The sequence below is a fragment of the Arachis ipaensis genome, chromosome B7 (assembly GCF_059453495.1).
Source record: "Arachis ipaensis isolate K30076 ecotype BB chromosome B7, ASM5945349v1, whole genome shotgun sequence".
Lineage (NCBI taxonomy): Eukaryota > Viridiplantae > Streptophyta > Magnoliopsida > Fabales > Fabaceae > Arachis > Arachis ipaensis.
Genome location: NC_142442.1, coordinates 90,445,051 through 90,463,085, shown reverse-complemented (window position 1 = coordinate 90,463,085; position 18,035 = coordinate 90,445,051). Strand labels below are relative to the sequence as shown.

Genomic DNA, 18,035 nt, shown 5'->3' with positions numbered 1-18,035 from the left:
ATGAACAGTCCAGAAGGACTCTGGGGTCATATGCTAACCCCACTACTGCTTCATATGGGGGTAGTATCTGTATACCCTCCATCGGAGTCAGTAGCTTTGAGTTGAATCCTTAGCTCATTATCATGGTGCAGCAAAGTTGCCAGTATTCCAGTCTTCTACAGGAAGAACCTACAGAGTTTCTGGTATAGCTTTTACAAATTGCTGACACAATACATGATAAGAAAGTAGATCAGGATGTCTACAGATTATTACTGTTTCCATTTGCTGTAAAAGACCAAGCTAAGAGGTGGTTAAATATCCAACCTAAGGCTAGCATAAGGACATGGAAACAGCTGTCAGAAAAATTCCTGAATCAATATTTCCCTCCAAAACGGATGACACAGCTAAGGCTAAACATCCAAGGCTTTAAACAAGGAGATAATGAATCTCTTTATGATGCCTGGGAGAGATACAAAGAGATGTTAAGAAAATGCCCCTCTGAAATGTTTTCAGAGTGGGTGTAGTTAGACATCTTCTATTATGGGCTTACAGAGAAAGCTCAGATGTCTTTGGACCACTCAGCTGGTGGATCTATACACATGAGAAAGACAATTGAAGAAGCTCAAGAGCTCATTGATATAGTTGCCAGAAATCAGCATTTGTACCTAAGTAGTGAGTCTTCCATGAAAGAAGAGGCTAAAACAGTAACTACTGAACTCAATCCTACAGAACAAGTTACTGAATTCAATCAGCAATTAGATTTTCTAACAAAATAGCTAGCCTAATTCAAGGAGATACTACAAGACACAAGAATGGCTAATATAAATATGGAAGTACAGTTGAAGCAAACAAAACAGCAGTTATTGGTGTGCAAAATTGTGATCTTTACTTCCTTGGTAACAGCGCTAAAAACTACATATGCACGTTCATGTTCTTAATTCTGTTTCACAACTTCGTACAACTAACCAGCAAGTACACTGGGTCGTCCAAGTAATAAACCTTACGTGAGTAAGGGTCGATCCCACGGAGATTGTCGGCTTGAAGCAAGCTATGGTCACCTTGTAAATCTCAGTCAGGCGGATTCAACTGATTTTATGAATTGATAAGTAAAAGATAAATAAAATATAAAATAGGATAGTGGTACTTATGTAATTCATTGGTGAGAATTTCAGATAACGCATAGAGATGCTTTCATTCCTCTGAACCTCTGCTTTCCTGCTGTCTTCATCCAATCAATCTTACTCATTTCCATGGCAAGCTTTGTGTAGGGCATCACCATTGTCAATGGCTACTTCCCATCCTCTCTGTGAAAATGGTCTGATGCGCTGTCACTACATGGCTAATCATCTGGAGGTTCTCGATCATACTGGAATAGGATTCACCATCCTTTTGCGTCTGTCACTACGCCCAGCACTCGCGATTTTGAGGCTCGTCACAGCCATCCCTTCCCGGATCCTACTCGGAATACCACAGACAAGGTTTAGACTTTTCAGATATCAAGAATGGCCATCCATTGGTTCTAACTTATACCACGAAGATTCTGATTAAGAAATCCAAGAGATACTCATTCAATCGAAGGTAGAACGAAAGTGGTTGTCAGGCACACGTTCATAGGGAATGATGATGAGTGTCACGATAATCACATTCATGTTGAAGTGTGAATGAATATCTTAGAAGCGGAATAAGTTGAATTGAATAGAAAAACAATAGTACTTTGTATTAATTCATGAGGAACAGCAGAGCTCCACACCTTAATCTATGGTGTGTAGAAACTCTACCGTTGAAAATACATAAGTGATGAAGGTTCAGGCATGGCCGAATGGCCAGCCACCCTAAAGGTCTAAGATAGCATAAAACTAATCAAATATCTGATCTGAAGACGTAAAAACAATAGTAAAAAGTCCTATTTATACTAAACTAGTTACTAGGGTTTACAGAAATAAATAAATGATGTAGAAATCTACTTCCAGGGCCCACTTGGTGTGTGCTTGGGCTGAGCTTGAAGTTTACACGTGGAGAGGTCATTGTTGGAGTTGAACGCAAGTTTGTAACATGTTTCTAGCATTGAACTCCACTTTGCAACTTGTTTCTGGCGCTGAACGCCAGACTGCAACAAGGAACTGGCGTTCAACGCCAGTTTGCGTCATCTAAACTCGGGCAAAGTATGGACTATTATATATTTCTGGAAAGCCCTGGATGTCTACTTTCCAACGCAATAGGAAGGGCGCCATTTGGAGTTCCTTCGCTCCAGAAAATTTACTTTGAGTGCAGGGAGGTCAGAATCCAACAGCATCTGCAGTCCTTCTTCAACCTCTGAATCTGAATTTTGCTCAGGTCCCTCAATTTCAGCTAGAAAATACCTGAAATCACAGAAAAACATACAAACTCATAGTAAAGTCCAGAAATGTGATTTTTAATTAAAAACTAATAAAAATATACTAAAAATTAACTAAATCATACTGAAAACTATGTAAAAACAATACCAAAAAGCGTATAAATTATCCGCTCATCACAACACCAAACTTAAATTGCTGCTTGTCCCCAAGCAACTGAAAGTCAAATAGGATAAATAGAAGAGAATATACTATAAATTCCAAAATATCAATGAAACATAGCTCTAATCAGATGAGCGGGACTTGTAGCTTTTTGCCTCTTGAATAGTTTTGGCATCTCACTTTATCCATTGAACTTCAGAATGATTGGCATCTATAGGAACTCAGAGTTCAGATAGTGTTATTGATTCTCCTAGTTCAGTATGTTGATTCTTGAACACAACTACTTTATGAGTCTTGGCCGTGGCCCTAAGCACTTTGTTTTTCCAGTATTACCACCGGATACATAAATGCCACAGACACATAACTGGGTGAACCTTTTCAGATTGTGACTCAGCTTTGCTAAAGTTCCCAATTAGAGGTGTCCAAGGTTCTTAAGCACACTCTTTTTTTGCTTTGGACCTTGACTTTAACCGCTCAATCTCAAGTTTTCACTTGACACCTTCACGCCACAAGCACATGGTTAGGGACAGCTTGGTTTAGCCGCTTAGGCCAGGATTTTATTCCTTTAGGCCCTCCTATCCACTGATGCTCAAAGCCTTGGATCCTTTTTATTACCCTTGCCTTTTGGTTTTAAGGGCTATTGGCTTTTTGCTCTTGCCTTTTGGTTTTAAGAGCTTTTGGCTTTTTCTGCTTGCTTTTTCTTTTTCTTTCTCTTTTTTTTTGCCATTTTTTTCTTTTTTTTTTCTGCAAGCTTTTTGTATTCACTACTTTTTCTTGCTTCAAGAATCATTTTTATGATTTTTCAGATTATCAAATAACATTTCTCCTTTTCATTATTCTTTCAAGAGCCAACATATTTAACATTCATAAACAACAACTTCAAAAGACATATGTACTGTTCAAGCATACATTCAGAAAACAAAAAGTGTTACCACCACATCAAAATAATTAAACTAGTTTCAAGGATGAATTCGAAACCATGTACTTCTTGTTCTTTTATTTTTAGAACTGTTTTCATTTAAGAGAGGTGATGGATTCATATTCACTACTTTAAGGCATAGACACTTAGACACTAATGATCATGTAATAAAGACATAAACGTAGATAAAAATTTAACATAAGAAAACAAAAAAACAGAAAATTTAAGAACAAGGAATGAGTCCACCTTAGTGATGATGGCATTTCCTTCTTGAGGAACTAATGATGTCCTTGAGCTCTTCTATGTCTCTTCCTTGTCTTTGTTGCTCCTCCCTCATTCCTCTTTGATCTTCTCTAATTTCATGAAGGATGATGGAGTGCCCTTGATGTTTCACCCTTAGTTATGGGTTTTGGAGATGAATCTTTCCATCTACCATGACTCGGAGGTGGAAGCTTTTGTCTTCCCTTTTCCTTTTCTAGAGGTTTCTCCGGTCTTAGGTGCCATCAATGGTAATGGAAAAACAAAAAAGCTTATGCTTTTACCACACCAAACTTAGAATATTACTCGTCCTCGAGCAAGAGAAGAAAGAAAAGAAGAAGAAGAAGAGAAAATATGGAGGAGATGAAGGGGTTTGGGGAAGGTTGTTTATTGGAAAGAGAGGATGAATGTTGAGAAGAGGAAAGAATATGAGTGGGGTAGGTGGGGATCCTGTGGGGTCCACAGATCCTGAAGTGTCAAGGATTTACATCCCTGCACCAATTAGGCATGTAAAACGCCTTTGCATGCAATTCTGGCGTTTAAACGCTGAATTGATGCTTGTTCTGGGCGTTCAACGCCCAGATACAACATGTTTTTGGCATTGAACGCCAGTTCTATGCTTGTTTCTGGCGTTCAGCGCCAGCTCTTCTCAGGGTGCATTCCTGGCGTTTGAACGCCAGGATGTTGCTTGGTTTCTGGCGTTCAACGCCAGATCCATGCTCTGTTCTGGCGTTGAACGCCAGCCAGATGCTCCTTACTGGCGTTTAAACGCCAGTAAGTCCTTCCTCCAGGTGTGATTTTTCTTCTGCTGTTTTTGATTCTATTTTTAATTTTTGTATTTATTTTGTGACTCCACATGATCATGAACCTAATAAAACATGAAAGAACAATAAAAATAAAAATAAAATTAGATAAACAAAAATTGGGTTGCCTCTCAACAAGTGCTTCTTTAATGTCAATAGCTTCACAGTGGGCTCTCATGGAGCCACACAGGTGATCAGGTCAATTTTATAGACTCCCAACACTAAACTTAGAGTTTGGATATGGGAGTTCAACACCAAAATTAGAGTTTGGCTAAGGCCTCCCAACACCAAACTTAGAGTTTGACTGTGGGGCTTTAGTTGACTCTGTACTGAGAGAAGCTTTCTATGCTTCCTCTCCATTGTTACAGAAGGAGATTCTTGAGTTTTAAACACAAGGTTTTCTTCATTCAGTTGAAGGATCAATTCTCCTCTGTCTACATCAATCACAGCTCTTGCTGTGGTTAGGAAGGGTCTTCCAAGGATGATGGATTCATCCTCATCCTTCCCAGTTTCTAGGATTATGAAATCAGCAGGGATGTAAAGGCCTTCAACCTTTACTAACACATCCTCTACTAGTCCATAAGCCATTTTCATAGATTTGTCTGCCATCTCTAATGAGAAATTGGCAGCCTGTACCTCAAGGATTCCCAGTTTCTCCATTACAGAGAGTGGCATGAGGTTTATCCCTGACCCAAGGTCACATAAAGCCTTCTTAAAGGTCATGGTGCCTATGGTACAAGGTATTAAGAACTTTCCAGGATCTTGTTTCTTCTGAGGCAATCTCAGTTGATCCAGATCACTCAGTTCATTAGTGAGCAAGGGAGGTTCATCTTTCCAAGTCTCATTACCAAATAATTTGGCATTCAGCTTCATGATTGCACCAAGGTACTTGGCAACTTGCTCTTCAGTGACATCTTCATTCTCTTCAGAAGAAGAATACTCATCAGGGCACATGAATTGCATAAGGAGGTTCAATGGAATCTCTATGGTCTCTAGATGAGCCTTAGATTCCTTTGGTTCCTCAGAGGGAAACTCCTTGTTGATCACTGGACGTCCCAGGAGGTCTTTCTCACTGGGATTCACGTCCTCTTCCTCCCTTGTAGGTTCGGCCATGATTGTTATATCAATAGCCTTGCACTCTCTCTTTGGATTCTCTTCTGTATTGCTTGGGAGAGTACTAGGAGGGGTTTCAGTGATTCCTTTACTCAGCTGGACCACTTGTGCTTCTAAATTTCTAATGGAAGACCTTGTTTCATTCATGAAACTCACAGTGGCCTTAGATAGATCAGAGACTAAATTTGCTAAGCTAGATAGATTCTGCTCAGAATTCTCTGTCTGTTGCTGAGTGGATGATGGAAAAGGTTTACTATTGTTAAACCTGTTTCTTCCACCATTATTAAAGCCTTGTTGAGGCTTTTGTTGATCCTTCCATGAGAAATTTGGATGATTTCTCCATAAGGGGTTATAGGTGTTTCCATAAGGTTCACCCATGTAATTCACCTCTGTTATTGTAGGGTTCTCAGGATCATAAGCATCTTCTTCAGAAGATGCCTCTTTAGTACTGTTGCATGATTCCTTCAATCCATTCAGACTCTGAGAGATCATATTGACTTGCTGAGTCAATATTTTATTCTGAGCCAATATGGCATTCAGAGTATCAATTTCAAGAACTCCCTTCCTCATAGGCGTCCCATTATTCACAGGATTCCTTTCAGAAGTGTACATGAACTGGTTATTTGCAACCATGTCAATGAGTTCTTGAGCTTCTGCAGGCGTTTTCTTTAGGTGGATGGATCCACCTACAGAATGGTCCAGTGACATCTTTGATAACTCAGACAGACCATCATAGAATATGTCCAGGATGGTCCATTCTGAAAGCATGTCAGAAGGACACTTTTTGGTCAGTTCCTTGTATCTCTCCCAAGCTTCATAAAGGGATTCTCCTTCTTTCTGTCTGAAGGTTTAAACATCCACTCTAAGCTTGCTAAGCTTTTGAGGAGGAAAGAACTTGGCTAAGAAAGCCGTGACCAGCTTATCCCAAGAGTTCAGGCTATCTTTGGGTTGAGAGTCCAACCACACTCTTGCTCTGTCTCTTACAGCAAATGGGAAAAGCATAAGCCTGTAGACCTCGGGATCAACTCCATTGGTCTTAACAGTATCACAGATCTACAAGAATTCAGTCAAGAACTGAAAAGGATCTTCAGATGGAAGTCCATGAAACTTGCAGTTCTGTTGCATCAGAGAAACTAATTGAGGTTTAAGCTCAAAATTGTTTGCTCCAATAGCAGGGATTGAGATGCTTCTTCCATGTTGATTGGAATTAGGTGCAGTAAAGTCACCAAGAATCTTCCTTGCATTATTATTATTTTCGGCTGCCATCTCCTCTTCCTTTTCGAAAATTTCTGTAAGGTTGTCTCTGGATTGTTGTATTTTAGCTTATCTTAGTTTCCTCTTCAGAGTCCTTGCAGGTTCTGGATCAGCTTCAACAAGAATGTTCTTGTCCTTGCTCCTACTCATATGAAAAAGAAGGGAACAGAAAATAATAATAGGATCCTTTTTACCACAGTATAGAGGTTCCCTTGTGTGAGTAGAAGAAAAGAAGAAAAAGAACGAGGAAGAGAAGAATTCGAACTCAGAGGAGAAGAAGGGGTTCGAATTTTTGGGTGAGGAGAAGTGTTAGTAGATGAATAAATAAATAGAAGGAGATGAGAGATAAGGAATGAATTCGAAAATTAAACAAAATAAAATAAAATTATTTTAAAATTAAATTTAAAATTCGAAAATTAATAATTAAAATTAAATTAAAATTAAAACAATTAGTTAATTAAAATGAAATTTTGAAAAAGAGGGAAGGAATTTTCGAAAATTAAAGGTAGAGAGTTAGTTGGGCAGTTTTGAAAAAGATAAGAATCAAACAAAAAGTTAAGTGGTTAAGAGATTTTGAAAATCAAATTTTGGAAAGATAAGATTGAAATTTGAAAAAAGATGTGATTGAAACAAAAAGATAAGATTGATTGAAAAAGATTTGAAAGTCAAATTTTGAAAAGATAGGAAGTTAGAAAAGAAGTTAGAAAGGATTTTAAATTTGATTTCGAAAAAGATATGATTGAAATTGAAAAAGAAATTTAAAAAGATTTGATAATTAAAGTTGATTACTTGACTAACAAGAAACAAAAAGATTTGATTTTAAAATTTAAAGATTGAACCTTTCTTATTAGGCAAGTAACAAACTTTACATTTTTTAATCAATCACATTAATTGTTAGTAATATTTTTGAAAATTATAAGATAGAATTAAGAAAAAGATTTTTGAAAAATATTTTTATAATTTTCGAAAATAAATAAGAAAAAATGAAAAAGATTTAATTTTTGAAAAAGATTTTGAAAAAGATAGGATTTTCAAATTGAAAATTTGATTTGACTCATAAGAAACAACTAAATTTTAAAAAGTTTTGAAAAAGTCAACTCAAATTTTCGAAAATTTATGAGTGAAAAAGGGAAGATATTTTTTGATTTTTGAATTTTTAATGATGAAAGAGAAAAACACAAAATTGACTCAATGCATGAAAATTTTGGATCAAAACATGTGATGCATGCAAGAACACTATGAATGTCAAGATGAACACCAAGAACACTTTGAATGTCAAGATGAACCCCAAGAACTTATTTTTGAAAATTGTTAAGAAAAGATAAGCATGCAAGACACCAAACTTAAAAATTTTTATTCTTTAGACATTAATAATTCAAGAATGCATATGAAAAACAAGGAAAGACACAAAACAAGAAAATATGAAGATCAAACAAGAAAACTGGCCAAGAACAACTTGAAGATCATGAAGAATGCAATGCATGAATTTTCGAAAATAATTTTTAGAAAATTAAAAGGATGCAATTGACACCAAAATTAAATCTTGACTCTAGACTCAAACAAGAAACATCAAATTATTTTTGATTTTATGATTTTGTTAAATTCTTTTTTTTTTATTTTTCGAAAACTAATTGGGAAAAAACGAAAAAGAAGAAATTATTATTTTTTTTTGTATTTTTCGAAAATAAGAAATAAAAAGCTTAAAATTAAAATAAAATTACGTAATCTGAGCAACAAGATGAACCGTCAGTTGTCCAAACTTGAACAATCCCTGGCAACGGCGCCAAAAACTTGGTGTGCGAAATCGTGATCTTTACTTCCTTGGTAACGGCGCTAAAAACTACATACGCACGTTCATGTTCTTAATTCTGTTTCACAACTTTGTACAACTAACCAGCAAGTGCACTGGGTCGTCCAAGTAATAAACCTTACTTGAGTAAGGGATTCCACGGAGATTGTCGGCTTGAAGCAAAATATGGTCACCTTGTAAATCTCAGTCAGGCGGATTCAACTGATTTTATGAATTGATAAGTAAAAGATAAATAAAATATAAAATAAGATAGTGGTACTTATGTAATTCATTGGTGAGAATTTCAGATAAGCGTATAGAGATGCTTTCGTTCCTCTGAACCTCTGCTTTCCTGCTATCTTCATCCAATCAATCTTACTCCTTTCCATGGCAAGCTTTGTGTAGGGCATCACCGTTGTCAATGGCTACTTCTCATCCTCTCTGTGAAAATGGTCCAATGCGCTGTCATTGCATGGCTAATCATCTGGAGGTTCTCGATCATACTGGAATAGGATTCACCATCCTTTTGCGTCTGTCACTACGCCCAACACTCGCGAGTTTGAGGCTCGTCATAGCCATCCCTTCCTGGATCCTACTCGAAATACCACAGATAAGGTTTAGACTTTCCGGATCTCAAGAATGGCCATCCATGGGTTCTAACTTATACGACGAAGATTCTAATTAAGAAATCCAAGAGATACTCATTCAATCGAAGGTAGAACGAAAGTGGTTGTCAGGCACATGTTCATATGGAATGATGATGAGTGTCACGATCATCACATTCATGTTGAAGTGCGAATGAATATCTTTGAAGCGGAATAAGTTGAATTGAATAGAAAAACAGTAGTACTTTGTATTAATTCATGAGGAACAACAGAGCCCCACACCTTAATCTATGGTGTGTAGAAACTCTACCGTTGAAAATACATAAGTGATGAAGGTTCAGGCATGGCCGAATGGCCAGCCACCCTAAAGGTCTAAGATAGCATAAAACTAATCAAATATCTGATCCGAAGATGTAAATACAATAGTAAAAAGTCCTATTTATACTAAACTAGTTACTAGGGTTTACAGAAATAAGTAAATGATGTAGAAATCTACTTCCGGGACCCACTTGGTGTGTGCTTGGGCTGAGCTTGAAGTTTACAGGTGGAGAGGTCATTCTTGGAGTTGAACGCCAGTTTGTAACGTGTTTCTGGCGTTGAACTCCACTTTGCAACTTGTTTCTGGCGCTGAACGCCAGACTGCAACATGGAACTTGCGTTCAACGCCAGTTTGCGTCGTCTAAACTCGGGCAAAGTATGGACTATTATATATTTCTGGAAAGCCCTGGATGTCGACTTTCCAACACAATTGAAATCGTGCCATTTGGAGTTCTGTATCTCCAGAAAAATCCACTTTGAGTGCAGGGAGGTCAGAATCCAACAGCATCTGCAGTCCTTCTTCAACCTCTGAATCTGATTTTTGCTCAAGTCCCTCAATTTCAGCCAGAAAATACCTGAAATCACAGAAAAACACACAAACTCATAGTAAATTCCAGAAATGTGATTTTTAATTAAAAACTAATAAAAATATACTAAAAACTAACTAAATCATACTGAAAACTATGTAAAAACAATACCAAAAAGCGTATAAATTAACCTGCAGCAGCCAAGGTTGAGGAGTACAAAGCCAAGATACCTTATCCTCAAAAACTTCGCCAAGAGGAGCAGGATAAGCAATTTGCTCGCTTTGCAGACTATCTCAGGACTCTTGAAATAAAGATTCCGTTTGCAGAGGCACTTGAGCAAATACCCTCTTATGCCAAGTTCATGAAGGATATCTTGAGTCATAAGAAGGATTGGAGAGAAACTGAAAGTGTTCTCCTCATTGAAGAATGTAGTGCAGTCATTCTGAAAAGCTTCCCAGAAAAGCTTAAAGATCCCGGGAGCTTTATGATACCATGCATATTAGAGGGTAATTGCACCAAGATAGCTTTATGTGATCTTGGGGCGTGCATCAACCTAATCCCTGCATCCACTATCGGAAAGCTTGGCTTGACTGAAGAGGTCAAACCAACCCGGATCTGTCTTTAACTTGCTAATGGCTCTATTAAATACCCATCAGGCATAATTGAGGACATGATTGTCAAGGTTGGGCCATTTGTAGTGCTGGAAATGGAGGAGCACAAGAGTGCAACTCTCATTCTAGGAAGACCATTCCTAGCAATTGGACGAACCCTCATTGACGTCCAAAAAGGGGAGATAACCCTGAGAGTCAATGAGGATGAGTTTAAGTTGAATGTTGTCAAAGCTATGCAACATCCAGACACATCAGACGACTGCCTGAGCGTTGATATTATTGACTCCCTAGTGGAAGAGGTCAATATGACTGAGAGTCTCGAATCAGAGCTATAGGACATTTTTAAAGATGTTCAGCCTGATCTGGAGGATTCAGAGGAATTGAAAGAGCCTCTGAAACTTTCTCAGAAAGAGGAAAAACCTCCTAAAACCGAGCTCAAACCATTACCACCATCCCTGAAATATGCATTTCTGGGAGAAAGTGACACTTTTCCGGTGATCATAAGCTCTGCTTTAAATCCCGTGGAAGAGGAAGCACTACTTCAAGTGCTAAGGACACACAAGACAGCTCTTGGGTGGTCCATTAAAAAAATTACCACCACCTGCCAATGTTAAGGCAATCAGAAGCTTTCTGGGGCATGCAGGATTCTATAGGAGGTTTATAAAGGATTTTTCAAAAATTGCAAAACCTCTGAGCAATCTGCTAGCTGCTGACACGCCATTTGTGTTTGACACAGAGTGTCTGCAGGCGTTTGAAACTCTGAAAGCTAAGCTGGTCACAGCACTAGTTATTTCTACACCAGACTGGACATTACCATTTGAACTAATGTGTGATGCCAGTGACCATGCCATTGGTGCAGTACTGGGACAGAGGCATAACAAGCTTCTGCATGTCATTTATTATGCTAGCCGCGTTTTAAATGATGCCCAGAAAAATTACAGAACCACATAAAAAGAATTCCTTGCAGTGGTTTATGCCATTGACAAGTTTAGATCATACATAGTAGGGTCAAAAGTGATTGTGTATACTGACCATGCTGCTCTTAAATATCTATTCACAAAGCAGGATTCAAAACCCAGGCTCATAAGATGGGTGTTGCTTCTGCAAGAGTTTGATATAGAAATAAGAGACAAAAAAGGGACAGAGAATCAAGTAGCTGATCACCTGTCCCGTATAGAACCAGTAGCAGGAGCATCTCTCCCTCCTACTGAGATATCTGAAACCTTTCCGGATGAGCAATTGTTTGCCATTCAGGAAGCTCTGTGGTTTGCAGACATTGCAAACTATAAGACACAAGGTTCTCCTTCTGTAACCATGGAGAGGAAGCATGAAAAGCTTCTCTCAATACAGAGTCAAACAAAACCCCCACATTCAAACTCTAAGTTTGGTGTTGGAAGGCCAAAACCAAACTCTAAGTTTGGTGTTGGGAGGTTCCAACCTTGCTCTGATTATCTGTGAGGCTCCATGAGCGCTCACTGTCAAGCTATTAACATTAAAGAAGCGCTTGTTGGGAGGCAACCCAATGTTATTTAATCATATCTATTTTATTTTCTTTTTGTTATTTCGTGATTTATTAGGTTGATGATCATGTGAAGTCACAAAAACTACTGAAAAATAAAAAACAGATTGAAAAATAACATTGAAAACAGCACACCCTGGAGGAGAGCAGTCTGGCGTTTAAACGCCAGAAAGAAGCATTTGTCTGGCGTTTAACGCCAGAAACAAGCACCAAGCTGGTGTTTAATGCCAGAAACAAGCATCTGCCTGGTATTAAACGCCAGAAACAAGCAGCAGTCTGGCGTTAAAGGCCAGGATTGCACAGGAAGTGCGTTTTACATGCCTAATTGGAGCAGGGATGTTAAGTCCTTGACCCCACTTGATCTGTGGACCCCATAGGATTTGTGGACCCCACAGGATCCCTACCTACCTCACTATTCCAATTCAAACCATTCCCCTCCTATACCCACCCATTCACACACCTCCTTCTCCTCCACTTCTCCTTCTACTCCCTTCTATCTTCTTTTGCTCGAGGACGAGCAAACCTTTTAAGTTTGGTGTGGAAAAAAGCGTTGCTTTTTGTTTTTCCATAACCATTTATGGCACCTAAGGCCGGAGAAAGATATAGGAAGAAGAAAAGGAGGGCAGTTGCTTCCACCCCCGAGTCATGAGAGATGGAGAGGTTCATCTCAAGGGCCCATAGTTCAGTTGTAGAGCATTTGACTGCTGATCAAAGAGCTATGAAGAAGGAGCAACAAAGACAAGGAAGATTTATAGAGGAGCTCAAGAGCACCATTGGTTCTTCAAGAAGAGGAAGACGCCACCCTCACTAAGGTGAACCCGTTCCTTAATCTCCTTGTTCTTATTTCTCTGTTTTTCGTTTACTATGCTTTATGTATATTTATGTTTGGGTCTTATTACATGATCACTAGTATCTAAGTGTCTATGTTTTAAAGATATGAATGTCCTATGAACCCATCACCTTTCTTAAATGAAAAATGTTTTCTGAAAAAGAAAAAGAAGTACATGAATTTCAAATTTTAAAATAGTTTAATTATTTTGATGTGGTGGCAATACTTTTTGTTTTCTGAATGAATGCTTGAACAGTGCATATGTATTTGGAATTTGTTCTTTATGAATCTTAAAATTGTTGGCTCTTGAAAGAATGATGAAAAAGGAGAAATATTATTTCATAATCTGAAAATTCATAAAAATGATTCTTGAAGCAAGAAAAAGCAGTGAAGAACAAAGCTTGCAGAAAAAATGCGAAAAAAAAAGAGAGCAAGAAAAAGAAAAAGCAAGCAGAAAAAGCCAAAAGCTTTTTAAACCAAAAGGCAAGAGCAAAAAGCCAATAGCCCTTAAAACCAAAAGGCAAGGGTAATAAAAAAGATCCAAGGCTTTGAGCATCAGTGGATAGGAGGGCCTAAAGGAATAAAATCCTGGCCTAAGCGGCTAAATCAAGCTGTCCCTAACCATGTGCTTGTGGCGTGAAGGTGTCAAGTGAAAACTTGAGACTGAGCGGTTAAAGTTGAGGTCCAAAGCAAAAACAGAGTGTGCTTAAGAACCCTAGACACCTTTAATTGGGGACTTTAGCAAAGCTGAGTCACAATCTGAAAAGGTTCACCCAGTTATGTGTCTGTGGCATGTATGTATCCGGTGGTAATACTGGAAAACAGAGTGCTTAGGGCCATGGCCAAGACTCATAAAGTAGTTGTATTCAAGAATCAACATACTGAACTAGGAAAGTCAATAAAACTATCTGAATTCTAAGTTCCTACAGATGCCAATCATTCTGAACTTCAAAGGATGAAGTGAGATGCCAAAACTGTTCAGAAGCAAAAAGCTAATAGCCCCGCTCATCTAATTAATACTGATCTTCACAGATGTTTTTAGAATTCATTGTATATTCTCTTCTTTTTATCCTATTTGATTTTCAGTTGCTTGGGGACAAGAAACAATTTAAGTTTGGTGTTGTGATGAGCGGATAATTTATATGTTTTTTGGCATTTTTTTAGTATGTTTTTAGTATGATTTAGTTAGTTTTTATTATATTTTTATTAGTTTTTAAATAAAAATCATATTTCTGGACTTTACTATGAGTTTGTGTATTTTTCGGTAATTTCAGATATTTTCTGGCTGAAATTGAGGGAGCTAAGCAAAAATCTGATTCAGGCTGAAAAAGGAATGCAGATGCTGTTGGATTCTGACCTCCCTGCACTCGAAATGAATTTTCTGGAGCTACAGAAGTCCAAATGATGCGATCTCAATTGTGTTGGAAGGTAGACATCCAGGGCTTTCCAGAAATATATAATAGTCCATACTTTTCTCAAGGATAGACGACGTAAACTGGCGTTCAACGCCAGTTCCATGTTGCAGTCTGGCGTCAAACGCCAGAAACAGGTTACAAGTGGGAGTTGAACGCGAGAAACAGGTTACAACCTAGCGTTTAACTCCAAAAACAGCCTAGCCACGTGAGAAGCTTAAGTCTCAGCCCCAGCACACACCAAGTGTGCCCCAAAAGTGGATTTCTGCACCAATTATCTTAGTTTATTCATTTTCTGTAAACCTAGGTTACTAGTTTAGTATTTAAACAACTTTTAGAGATTTATTTTGCACCTCATGACATTTTAGATCTGAACTTTGTACTCTTTGATGGCATGAGTCTCTAAACTCCATTGTTGGGGGTGAGGAGCTCTGCTGTGTTTCGATGAATTAATGCAACTATTTCTGTTTTCTATTCAAATATGCTTCTTTCTACCTAAGATGTTTATTCGCACTTAAATATGATGGATGTGATGATCCGTGACACTCATCATCATCCTCAACCTATGAACGTGTGCCTGACAACCACCTCCGTTCTACCTTTGATTGAATGAATATCTCTTGGATTCCTTAATCAGAATCTTCGTGGTATAAGCTAGAATCCATTGGCAGCATTCTTGAGAATCTGGAAAGTCTAAACCTTGTTTGTGGTATTCCAAGTAGGATTCAGGGATTGAATGACTGTGATGAGCTTCAAACTCACAAGGGCTGGGCGTAGTGGCAGACGCAAAAGGATCAATGGATCCTATTCCAGCATGAGTGGGAACCGACAGATGATTAGCCGTGTGGTGACAGCGCACCTGGACCTTTTTCACTGAGAGGATGGATGGTAGCCATTGACAACGGTGATCCACCAATACACATCTTGCCATAGGAGGAACCTTGCGTGCGTGAAGAAGAAGACAGGGAAAAAGAAGAGATTCAGAAGACAAAGCATCTCCAAAACTCCAACATCTTCTCCATTACTGCAGAACAAGTATTTAATCCATGCTCTTTTATTTTTCGCAATTCATATTGATAATTATAATTGATTTCCTGACTAAGATTTACAAGATAACCATAGATTGCTTCAAACCAACAATCTCCGTGGGATCGACCCTTACTCACGTAAGGTATTACTTGGACGACCCAGTGCACTTGCTGGTCAGTGGTACGAGTTGTGAAAAGTGTGATTCACAATTCGTACACCACTCACCGACTTGCTTTCAAAGATGAACATGTCAACCCAACCACCAAACCCCAATAACAACACTAACCAACCCTTAAGTTCTTCTAACCTTCCATCCCAACCCCAACCAAATCCAAGAGGCGGTCTCAACGACATCACTCTACGGTCAGGGACTACATTAGAAGAGATACCTCCAAGGGTCATGGGAGAAATTCATGAGGAAGAGGTAGTTGTTGAAGCTCCACACGAAGAAGAGGTGGTAGACAAAAGGCATGAGGAAGAAGGAGTAAACCTCAAGGAACCCAAGAAGAAAGCCATAGTGGATGAGTCTGTTCCTATTCCATTTCCTTCCATGGTGAAGAAGGCAAAGAAAACACCGGAGTTTGATTTGAACATGCTTCAAGTGTTCAAAAAGGTTGAGGTAACCATACCATTCCTTGATGCTATTCAACAAATTCCAAAGTATGCAAAATTTTTGAAAGACTTGTGTACACACAAGGATAGGATAGGAGAATTGGAGACATTATCCTTGGGTAGTTCAATTTCTTCTTTGATGGAACCTATTCCAAGAAAATGTGGTGACCCTGGACCGTGCTTAGTGTCTTGTTGTATTGGCGGATACACCTTTCATGATTGTATGTGTGACTTGGGAGCCTGTGTTAGCATCATACCACTTTTTATTTATGTGCGGTTGAATTTAGCTCCATTGAAGAAGTCGGCGGCGAGGTTTGCCTTAGCTGATAAAAGTGTGATCACAGTGATGGGGATAGCGGAAGATGTACTCGTGTCAATTAAGGATTTGGTTTTTCCGATTGAATTTTACATCTTTGAAATGCCTCCAGCAGAAAGTAGAAGCTCATCCTCCGTCTTACTTGGTAGACCTTTCCTCAAAACCTCCAAATCCAAGTTAGATGCCTTCACCGGTGTATATTCCTTTGGGGTTGGAGACAAGACTATCAAGTTTAATTTAGAGGAAGCCATGAAACATCCTCTCGAAGAACATTCCATGCTCCGATGTGATGTAATTGATGAAGTGGTAGCGGAAGTACAAGAAGAAGACCATGACAAGTTGTGCTACCCATTGTTGAGGAGACGAATGACCAAGAAGATGAACATGAGGAAGTTGTCAAGAATGAATCCCATGAGCTTGATGAAAAGGAACCTCATCTTGAGATAAAAAGTGCACTAAAGCCCCTTCCATCTCTTTTGAAATATGCTTTCTTAGAGGACAACCAAAGGTTTCCGGTCATCATTGCTAGTGAGCTCTCAAGTGAAGAAGAGGGAAAGCTTCTAGATGTTCTAAGAAAGTACAAGAAAGCAATAGGATGGAGGCTAGCGGATATTGTGGGAATTGACCCCCAAGTGAAGAAGAGGGAAAGATCCTAGATGTTCTAAGAAAGTACAAGAAAGCAATAGGATGGAGCCTAGCGGATATTGTGGGAATTGACCCCCGCAAGTGCATGCATAGGATATTTCTCCAAGATGGAGCCAAGCCGGTTAGGCAACTGCAAAGGAGGCTCAACCTAACCATCCTTGATGTAGTGAAGAAAGAGGTCACCCGATTACTGGATGCGGATATCATATACCTAATTTCCGACAGTGAGTGGGTGAGCCCAGTTCAAGTTGTTCCCAAGAAGTCGGGCATCACAACGGTCAAGAAGGACGATGGTGAATTGGTCACTAAAAGAGTCCAAAATGCATGGCGAGTATGTATTGACTACAGAAGATTGAACGCCGCCACACGAAAAGACCATTACCCCTTACCCTTCATCGATCAGATGCTAGACCGCTTGGCAGGTAAATCTCACTACTGTTTTTTTGTTGGATTTATTGGCTACTTCCAGATACATATTGCTCCTGAAGATCAGGAGAAGACCACGTTTACTTGTCCATTTGGCACCTTTGCCTATAAAAGGATGCCATTTGGACTATGTAATGCACCCGCCACTTTTCAGCGGTGCATGACGAGTGTCTTCTCCGATCTAATAGAGAATTGCCTGGAAGTTTTTATGGACGACTTCAGCGTTTATGGTACTTCATTCGATTTTTGTTTAGAGAGCTTGGCCAAGGTCCTGGCTAGATGTGTTGACACTAACCTTGTCTTAAATTTTGAAAAATGTCACTTTATGGTACAACAAGGTATAGTGTTAGGACATGTAGTATCTCATGAAGGCATTTCTGTGGATCCGGCCAAGGTCGATGTTATTACTACTTTGCCTCACCCCTCATCCGTGAGGGAGGTCCACTCGTTTTTAGGACATGCAGGATTCTATAGGCGCTTTATCAAGGACTTCAGCAAGATTGCTTTGCCATTGTCGCGCCTACTTCAAAAAGATGTGGATTTTGAGTTTGACAGTGAATGTGTAAAAGCTTTTGA

The 18,035-nt window shown here is 38.9% G+C and overlaps 1 non-coding gene across 1 annotated transcript; it reads left to right on the top strand.

The window, feature by feature from the left end:
* The first annotated feature begins 6,329 nt into the window (after positions 1 to 6,329).
* On the top strand, positions 6,330 to 6,437 carry LOC148553330 (small nucleolar RNA R71). The gene has a single exon (XR_015892556.1). It is a non-coding gene; the product is annotated as a small nucleolar RNA R71 (small nucleolar RNA).
* The last annotated feature ends 11,598 nt before the right edge of the window (positions 6,438 to 18,035 follow it).